The following is a 10,126-nucleotide window of genomic DNA, read 5'->3' on the forward strand; positions in this document are numbered from 1 at the left end:
ATCTCGGAACGGCGTAATTAACATTAAGCCTGCTGGATATAGAAATACAGAGTTTAAAAGTCGGAACGCGGACGGTCAAATAGCGAAAAGCACGAAGGTGCGGCGGCCATCTCGGAACGGCGTAATTAACATTAAGCCTGCTGGATATAGAAATACAAAAACAATAAATACAAATAAAAATGAAAATAAAAATAAATATAAAAAGGACATAAGACGGTCAATGCATCAAGTAAACTGAAAAGTGCTTATTAGTGAGTGGACAGTCCTAGAGCCCGCCTATTTGAAATCAAAGAGGTGACACATAAAGATACTTCAAAGTATCAGTGCAGCAAAAAAATAAAATCAATGGACTAAAGCAGCCCAATCAGAATTCTTTCAAAAAATGCCTGTACATGTTTAAGGTATGACAAGTCATATAAGAAAACTATTGAACATGTTTCAGAAGAGTATTGCAGAGAGCTCAGATAGTGATAGCAAAGCGGACTGAAGGCAAACCAAGTCAGACGAGTCGTCCGGATTGGTTAATATAGATGATATGTCAGTATGATAATAGGAAAAGTGAACCAAATATTCATTGCAATATCTACAATCATTCAAAAGGACCACACACGGTCTAACAAGGTGTAATGCAATCCACATTAATTTGTCAAGATTCAAAATCAACAGTATATTGTTGGTATAACTGTATTAAAGGAAATGGTGTAATTCATCATGAACATTAAGACCAAACTTATTGGACCTGAGACGGCAAATCCAAGATGCCTCCCGCTGTCTGAGTAACAGTTCTCTATTCCCACCTCTCTCAGGCATTCTTACATGATCAATGCCACAAAATGTAAACGTCTTGTCATTCGGATGCTCATGATTTATGTGTACAGCAATGGGATATTTAGAATCACAGTTTCTTATTGCTCGTACGTGTTCCTGAATTCGCAGTTTCAGACTACGGATACTGCTACCAACATAAGCCCTATCGCAGGAGCAGGTAATCATGTATACTGTAAAAGTAGTATTGCAGTTGATAAAGCAATTGATAGAAAATTCCCTTGATTGTCTACTCTTAAAATTCTTTTGTTTGTTCAGACCAAATTTGCATATAGAGCAGCTATTGCATGTGTAGAAGCCTGAAGGTTTTGCTGGTAACCACGTGGGATGAGTGTCTTGTACATCTTTCACATAGCTTGGACTGAGTATATCTTTGAAAGTTCTATTTCTACGATATACTATTTTGGGTTTTTTTGATACTATATTACCCGCTAGGTTTTCAGCTTGCAATAAGTTCCAATTTTTTCTTAAGATGTTATAGATATGATTACTAAAGTTATTGTATTTAGTAATAAATAGAACTTCTGAAGGTTGTGTTTTGGCACATTGTCTTCTAGCGTTACTAGTTGATAGCATCTCCTTTCTGTTCAACGTTAGAGCTCGTTTTTCAGCGTTATTCAAACATGAATAATTATACCCTCTCTTAGAAAAGTTATTTTTGATTTGGACAATATTGTTCGTAAAATCTTTGTCCATGCTGCAGTTTCGTCTAGCACGTACCATTTCACCATTAGGGATTGCATTGATTGTGGACTGAGGATGAGCACTCGTGGCATGCAAATAGCTATTGCAAGATGTTTTTTTCTTGTACATATTGCTGTGAATCTTGGTATCACTTATAAAGAGTTTTAAATCAAGAAACTCAATGCTGACATCAGAATGTTGGATAGTTAATCTGACATTGAAATTATTCCTATTCAAATACTCATAGTACATGTTAAGACTTTCAACTGTTCCCTGCCAGATCATAACGATGTCGTCAATGTACCGTCCATAAAAAATTATGCTGTTGCTCCATCTGCAAGCCCCTGGACCCCAGACATGCTCCACCTCATAAAGTCCCATAAAGAGATTGGCGTAAGATGGAGCAAATCTAGAGCCCATGGCAGTTCCCTGTATCTGAAGAAACCACTTATCATTATGCAAAAAGGCATTATGTGTCAAGATAAGTTCCGTCATTTCAAGTAGCATGTGGGTGTGCTCAAGGTGCTGGGCACCCCGTTTAAACAAAAAATGTTTAAGAGCTCTTATCCCATCCTGCATTTGGATACAGGTGTATAGACTTTCTACGTCCATTGTAACAAACAGTAAATTATCCGAGTCCCATGAAAAGTCCTCTAATTTGCACAAGAGGTCAGCACTATCCCTCAGGTAGGAAGGTAGATTTTTTACAATCGGTTGAAGAAAACCATCTACATATTGGGCAATGTGTTCCGTAGGTCCACCATTGCCGGAGATAATGGGCCTCCCTGGTGGAAAAGGGCCCCCCTTATGAATTTTGGGTAGCATGTAAATACATGGCAGTCTCGAATGGTGTGCTTGTAAAAATTTATATTCATTAGTAGATAACAAGCATGATTCATGCCAATCCCACAACTTGGAATTCACATTGTTTTCAATTTGGATGGTGGGGTTCGTCAGCAGTTTCTTATAACAGGACGTGTCATTCAACTGTCTGTCTATCTCCTTCAGGTAGTCAGTGGTGTTCATCAGGACAATATTCCCGCCCTTGTCAGCTTCTCTGATGACCAAATTCTTGTTATCCTTAAGAGTCTGCAAAAGTTTATAATCCTCAGCACTAAGATTGTTTTTATGCATACAGACTCCCCTTTTATAGTGTAAATCCTCTAATGCATGTAGATCATTGGTCACTTTTTTATAGAAGATATCAATGGCAGATTCCCCAGTCTGTGGAGGTATAAATTTAGAATTGGAACGTAAACCACTGTCTATGGTATAGTCTTGAGAAACACCCAGGTCATTGGCTACCTGCATAACACTGCCAACCTCTTCTTCATCATGTAATGATGCAAGGAGATGTGTATTATACACATCAGCAATGGACAATTCAGAATTAACATTCATATTGGAGATAGAAACACTTGGAGCAACGTGATGGTCTGCAAAAAAAATTTTTATTTTCAATTTTCTGACAAATTTGAATAAGTCTGTGTGTACATCAACAAAATCACACTTGCCAGTAGGGCAATAGTTAAGGCCCTTACTTAGAACAGATATTTCTTCTGAAGAAAGACATTTGGAGGACAGATTGACAATAGTAAGTGTGTTATCTACAAAGGAGGGATTGGAGCATTCGTTTAAATGCGACACAGACGGATCTAATTCTTGTTGGCAGCATTCTGTTCCCTTGCTTTTATGCCTGATCTTGTGTTTCTTGCCACCCCTCCGCCTACGTCTGTAATGTAAGATTTTGTTCGATTCCCCAACCGGTACCTCCGAACTTCTTGTAAAAAAACCGAAGGTGGATTGGTACTTGAAGTACCACTGGTGCCCTCCCCTGGGTCACTCTCTAAAGAGGATATTGAGGTATTGCTGGAACTAAGGCTTGCCGGTTTTTCACACACCTTTTCCTGTTCAAGGGGTTTTGCAACTAGGTCATCATATTTCCGCGCAAATGTGAAGATGCGGCCTCTTCTATAGTCGCCTTCATCTCTTAATATTTTTTTCTGTTTTTTCTCCTTCAGATATAGTTGGTAACTATTAAGTTCTTTTTTCAGAATTTCCATATTTTTTTGTATTACATCCTTAAGGCTACTCTCATTGATCTCTATTTCCAGCAGTTTAATCTCTTCTTTGATTTTCGATACCTTTCTTTCTGAGTTATTGATGAGTGTACCCATCATTTTGTAGGAAGCTTCATATAAACCATCCTCCCATTCCTTAAGAAGATCAGGATCTAGATCCTCAAAGTTGGGAAAAATGAGGATCCTAAGTCCTCTTGGGATGCGTCTATTCTCTATATATTTCTTGAGTGTTGCTCCATCCCACCATTTGCTTAGTTCAGATTTTCTTAGTTTCTCTAAGCGCATGAATTTACTTTTAAGGCCCTCATTCTTATTCAGACTAGGAGATGGATGTGCTGTATTACAGTGAGTCTTGTCGTTAAAAAGATCACCTAATAGTTCCTCTCTCTTGTCATCATAATCCATGATCGTACTTATTCAACACAAATCTATTGAAAGTAAAGTCTTTAACCTCAAGTGTCAGTGCAGGTAGCCCAAAAACAATTAGTATAACCAAATGCGAAGAGGGAGAAGGCTATATCACCGCACCTGACAAGTGAATAGTGTCGTTCAGTGTAAACTAGAATAGTTTAAGGAACCAAGGAACACTTCCCTCTGAGCTCCTTAAATCAGGACGTGAGTCCTTTTCAAACATACATGCAAAATAGGTTCAGCACTATTTAAAAGAGTCCATGATATTTAAAGGATTTTCCACGAAGTCACTTTGATTTTCTTAATCGGAACGCGGACGGTCAAATAGCGAAAAGCACGAAGGTGCGGCGGCCATCTCGGAACGGCGTAATTAACATTAAGCCTGCTGGATATAGAAATACAAAAACAATAAATACAAATAAAAATGAAAATAAAAATAAAAAGGACATAAGACGGTCAATGCATCAAGTAAACTGAAAAGTGCTTATTAGTGAGTGGACAGTCCTAAAGCCCGCCTATTTGAAATCAAAGAGGTGACACACAATCAAATAAATGTGATATAATGTCATGTTTTGTTTTGTCTTGTTCTTAGGCCCTCTTCCATTCAGTATGATCGAATTCCTTTTTATAAATAACGTATTTTTGATGTTCCAAATAAGATGAACTGTTATTAATTTTGCTATATACATTTACGTGCATAGAATGATTATATATCTTAAATGTATAAATATGTTGGTGTTTTCTTTTGAGAATTAAAGTGTATTTTGTATGTATTTTTCTATAGCCCTGAAGAAGTTTCCTTTTAGGAGACGAAACGCGTCGGCTATGGCTTTCTTTTGCTAACAAGATTGTGATACTACATACCTGTGATATGATGTAATAAAGAGAAGACTGATTAAGAAAATCAAAGTGACTTCGTGGAAAATCCTTTAAATATCATGGACTCTTTTAAATAGTGCTGAACCTATTTTGCATGTATGTTAAAAAAGACTGTGATCGGTGGATCAGCATTAGATCTTCTTTGCTACTTACTCACAAATAGAAAGCAGTCGGATTCCCTTGGAGAATTTACGTCAAATCTTTTGCATTGCCCTGTGCTGTCCCTCAGGGTTTATCATTGAGCCCCACGCTGTTCAACTTGTATGTAGTTTCCCTAGCTACGCTGATTTGTTCTTTTGGTTTCTCGACAACCTCTTATATGGACAACACCCAAATCGTGTTGTCGATCTCAAGCGGCACTGGTGAGGTCTCTAATTGCTCAACAGCTACATGAGTGAGATAGTAAGATGGATGAGAGATAACTGCCTCAAATTAATTTAGGAGAAAACTAACTTCCTGCTGTTTGAAGATACATCATTCTGGAATTCTTCTTGAAGGCTCCAACATCTGTGCCCCCTTCTTTCCCCGGTCACAAAAGTTAGGAATTTGTGAGTGCATTTTTATGCAAATCTTACATTTGCACACCAGATCAATACGTTTACTTCCTCTTGTTTTCTCCTTGTTGCTTGAATATGAATTTACCTTAAATAAATTAAAAGACAAGAGGCGTTTGGCAAAACAGGAACAAGTTGGTTTAATTAAATGCCAAGGCTGGGAGAGTGTTGACAGAGGTGCGTCTGAAGACAGTCTCAAAGTACAGAAGTTTCGGCTGCACTGATATACATTTTGTGGGTACAATAAAACACTTTCACATTCCTTGAAAAGCATCATAGTCATAAATAACAAGTAACACCATCAGATAAGGGGGACACAGGTGGCTGTCGACCTTGTGGAGATCTAGTGTGGGCCAGTGTGTGCTGGTCCAGATGTCCAGTGCAGTGAGTGCGTGATCAACTTGTGCTGTGTGCATGTCTTGTCCTGATTGGGTAAGTGTTCCTAGCTACATGTGACATCTAACTGTGTGGTATTTTGGGAACGTGCATGTAGGAAACTGGGTTTCTGTTGTAGTAACCCCGACCACCTTTTGCCAGACTAGTGATGCACTTTGACTTGATGTGCCCTGGGTCCATGCCAATCAGGTTCCCAGGGTCTGTGTTCTTTTTCCCAAAACTGTACCTTGTACCCACTAATTGGCCCCTCTCTGGCCACATGCCAGTCCCTTGTAAAATGTACCATGGGTACCAAGGGCACTGTGGCCAGGGAAGGCCTCTAAGAGCTGCAGCACTTATTGTGCCACCCTTAGAGGCCCTGTACCTTTACACACACACACTGCCATTGAAGGCTGCGTGTTTTGGTGCAGAACAAAGTGAAGAGTCGATATGGCACGCATCTGTGTGTGCCATGCCTACAACCCACTGCCCTGCATAGGACAGCCACCCCTCTGGCTGGGTGCACTACACCATTGGTGAGGATACAGATGCATGAGCCCTGTACCCCTACAGTGTCTAAGCCAATTCTTAGACAGTGTAAGTGCAGTAATGCCATTTAGAGTATATGGTGCTTGGAGTTTGTCATTACGAACTCCACAGCACCATAATGGCTTTACTGAAAACTGAAAAGTTTGGTATCAAACTTCTCAGCACATTAAACCCACAATGATGCCAGTGTGGGATTTAATGAAAAATGCCCTCAGATGGAATCATAGAGATGCCCCCTGAAAAATGACGAGCCTCTGGTGGGTTCCCTGACTGGTACACACCAGCCTGCCACCTCGAAACATGATTCTGGACCCCTTGGGTAGGAGCCTTCGCTCCCTGAGCCCAGAAACAAAGCCTTTCCTGGGTGAGCTGTTCATACCTCCCCCAGGCCAGAAAGAGCCATCTGTGACAGGGCAGCTTCAAAGGCGTTGCAGCCTTTGTATTGTGAACCCCAGCCTCCCCTGCTATCAGAAGCAGGCCCCCTTCCTGTCTCCCCTCCTTTTTAGCCGGAAGACAGGTTGGAAAAATTAGTTAGCCCAGAAGATGTGCCCTCCTCTGCCAACCCCACCCCCCTCAGGTGGGGGAGGTGAAGCTTACAGATGGCAGGCAGTCCCAATCAGGATTAGGGATTCTGCTCCCTCCCCCACGTGGGTTGAGCACACCACGGGTGTAGTCATCCTAAGGTCCGTAGTCCATTGGCTACTGACCCCGAGATCCCTAAAATGCCCCCTAAATACAGTATCAAGGGGGAAGCCCTGAACCAAGATCTCAGATTCCTGCAACCTATGAAAAAGAAGGACAAAAGAAGACGCCCAGCAGAGGAGACTGCAGAGAACAACTGACTTGGCCCTTGCCCTTCCGGCCCGTCTGCAGTTTCAAGAGATCCTGTGTGAGAAGTCGCCCGGTCCTGCAGTTAGTGACCTCCAGAACCTTGGGAGGACTGACTGCCTTCAACAAAAACTGGATCTCCTGCGAACAGCAGCTCTGTTCAAAAGAAACAGCCAAGAAAGACTCAGAGACTGCTGAGGACAAAGAAACACGATGCTTGGAACCACCACTGCACCCAACGCCTACAGCCTGAGTTTGAGTGCCCACCGGTCCCAGTGAGGTCCCCCAGCACTCCAGAGTCCGATTCCACCGTGGGTTGACCCCTCCAGGATTTCCCAACATCGCCTGCAGCCTCTGCACGGAGACTCCTCTAACTGCGAGTGGCCCAGTAAGGTGAAATCTGACCTAAAAAAACACTCCTGCACCCAGCTGCCCTGCACCCTGGAGAAAAGAACACGAGGTGCACCTACGTCCCCAAGCCCTCAAACTTACCTGCCCAGCTGTTGGTTCCTCCCGGAAGTCTTCCTGGACCGAGCCTGCAGCTAAAAACCCAAAACAAAAACTCCCCATTGAAAACAACAGGGCACCTGATGCCAAAAAGCACCCTGCACCAAGCCGCCCTTGCGGGTGCACTTTGTGTGCTAAACCGGATCCCCCTTTGCCCTGAGCATAACACCAGGAGCTTGGCTCCCACAACCTTGTGGTCAGCAGCCACCAACCGGAGGCCTCCATTACCCCCATTGAATAACATTGGGCCTCAGCACTCTGCACCCAGCCACCCTAGTGCCGCTGAGGGTGTAACAAGAGTGCATCCTTGACCCCTGAGTCTAACCCTAGAATACCAACTCCCACAACAAAGTATTTACCTGCTAACCGATAACACTATTTTCCTCCATAGGATAACATTGACTGTTTTTCTATGGAAAGTTTCTAAGTGTGGAGTTGGAAAATCTATGAAGACCTTTAAAACTGTAACTAAATAACCAAAATGCTTTTACTTACCTGTTTACAGGAAATGTCTGAATGCAGTATCCATGTCTACTGCACTGTGTAAGAAAAGTAATCTGTAAAGTAATCTACTTGACATTCTACTAAAAAGCCTATACAAAGTATATGTACTATATTCTCAAAAGCATTGCATTATCAGTAACTACTGTAATCCAAACAAAGTACATATACAATTGCAATTCAAACTGTTTACAAACTGCATTACCAATGTAAAGTATTTAATGCTTACCTGCGCCAGGCTTGCTTGGTTCTAGTAAATAAAAAAACTAAAAGAATATTTTTATACAAAACCAATTGGTCTGAAGTTCAGTCTTTGAGTGTGTGATATCATTTGCTGATTGAGTGTGTACAACAAATGCTTAATACTACCCTCTGATACAGCCTTACTGCTCGATCACACTACCACAAATAGAGAGTAAGGTGCTATCTACTTTTACCTCTGCCTACCTTTGCGGTTCCACTGGACTCTGTGCACACTATACCTCACTTTGGTATAGTATATACAGAGCCAGCTTCCTACAGCGTGCCCTTGGACAAATGTGTTTCATTGGGGCCAATCCACTCTGGCTTGTTTGTGGTGTGACTACCTATCTGTGGGATTGATCACAGTTTTCCCTGGGTCTGCTTTTTTCTTTGGGCTAAGTGCAATCCCACTGTGACCTGTCAATCGTTGGGCTTGGGTTTGGGTCGCAGGTCGCAGGGCCTGTCTGGTCACGTATCTCTGATTTAGGGTTGGTGTAGAGGTAATCTCGGAGTAATCCGAAAGCAATGATACAAGCTTGTGATTATGGGCACGTGTAACATGGTGGTCATTAATGTATTTACTGATATTCTCATTATTACACTTACAGTTACATTTTACATCAGCATTGCTTTCCCTGATATTGACGTCATTATGCGGGCATAAGTTACTGTGTATATCAACACTGGATTTACTGGATTTGACATCACTGTGTATGCATAAATTACAGCGTACTTTGGCATTACATTTACTGATATTGACATCATTGGGCGTGCATAGATTACAGCATATAATATTTTCCTTGTGCGTTATGAAAGTCACACTATTAAAAATGATGTGTTTCTGTGGTATCTTTTATTCCCCCCAGCTAATTGCACACTACCTAGTTTGCGGACTGCATTTTTACAGCAGGCAACCCCCATCTGTAGGAAACCACATAGTAACAGTACACCCATGACAACATGAAGCAATGATGTGCACAGCACGGTCACCCATAAGAGGAGACAGGTGAAAAGACTATGAAACCAGTCATACTTAGGGGCACCCCCCCTCCTCCTTCATGTTTGTTTGTAGACTATGTAGTGCTTGGATGGCAAGAGCCAGTGTCCCATTTTCTATGTCATTTCCGGGTATAAAAAGTACAACAGGAAGCACCGTTCAACACATACTGATGTTGCATCACCATGACTCTCACTCCTTCCCCAATAGTATTGAGGCCAAGCTTAGTGTTATCATCTTCAGCAGTTTCCATCGGGTGATTTGCAACAAGTGGGTATTTTCTTTTGTTTGAACGGTGAAGAAATATATGGACCCTCCTGCATTGATTCCAGTGTCCGTGAACAGTCTGAATTCTTCTATAATGTCCTTGCACTGAACCCAACCAAAAAAATCAGCAATTCTTCTTCTTCGAACATGATGCAACAGAGTTGTTTTCTTCTGTAGTGTATGTTGAAACAACTCAGACAGATCTTCTCCAGGGATGACCAGAGTAGGGCTGTGTATGATTACGATGGCACAGAGGCCTCATGTAGGAAAGTAGGATATATTTTTATGGTTACCCCTACTTTTTGCCTGGTGCTAAGCTGTTATTGACTAGTCTGACTGGGATCCTGCTAATCAGGACCTCAGTCTATCTGCTTTCTCCCTTAAATTGTTATGTCCAGTATTTAGGTACATCCCAGATCGGATAC

This window comes from Triturus cristatus, chromosome 2_2 (genome assembly GCF_964204655.1).
Source record: "Triturus cristatus chromosome 2_2, aTriCri1.1, whole genome shotgun sequence".
Lineage (NCBI taxonomy): Eukaryota > Metazoa > Chordata > Amphibia > Caudata > Salamandridae > Triturus > Triturus cristatus.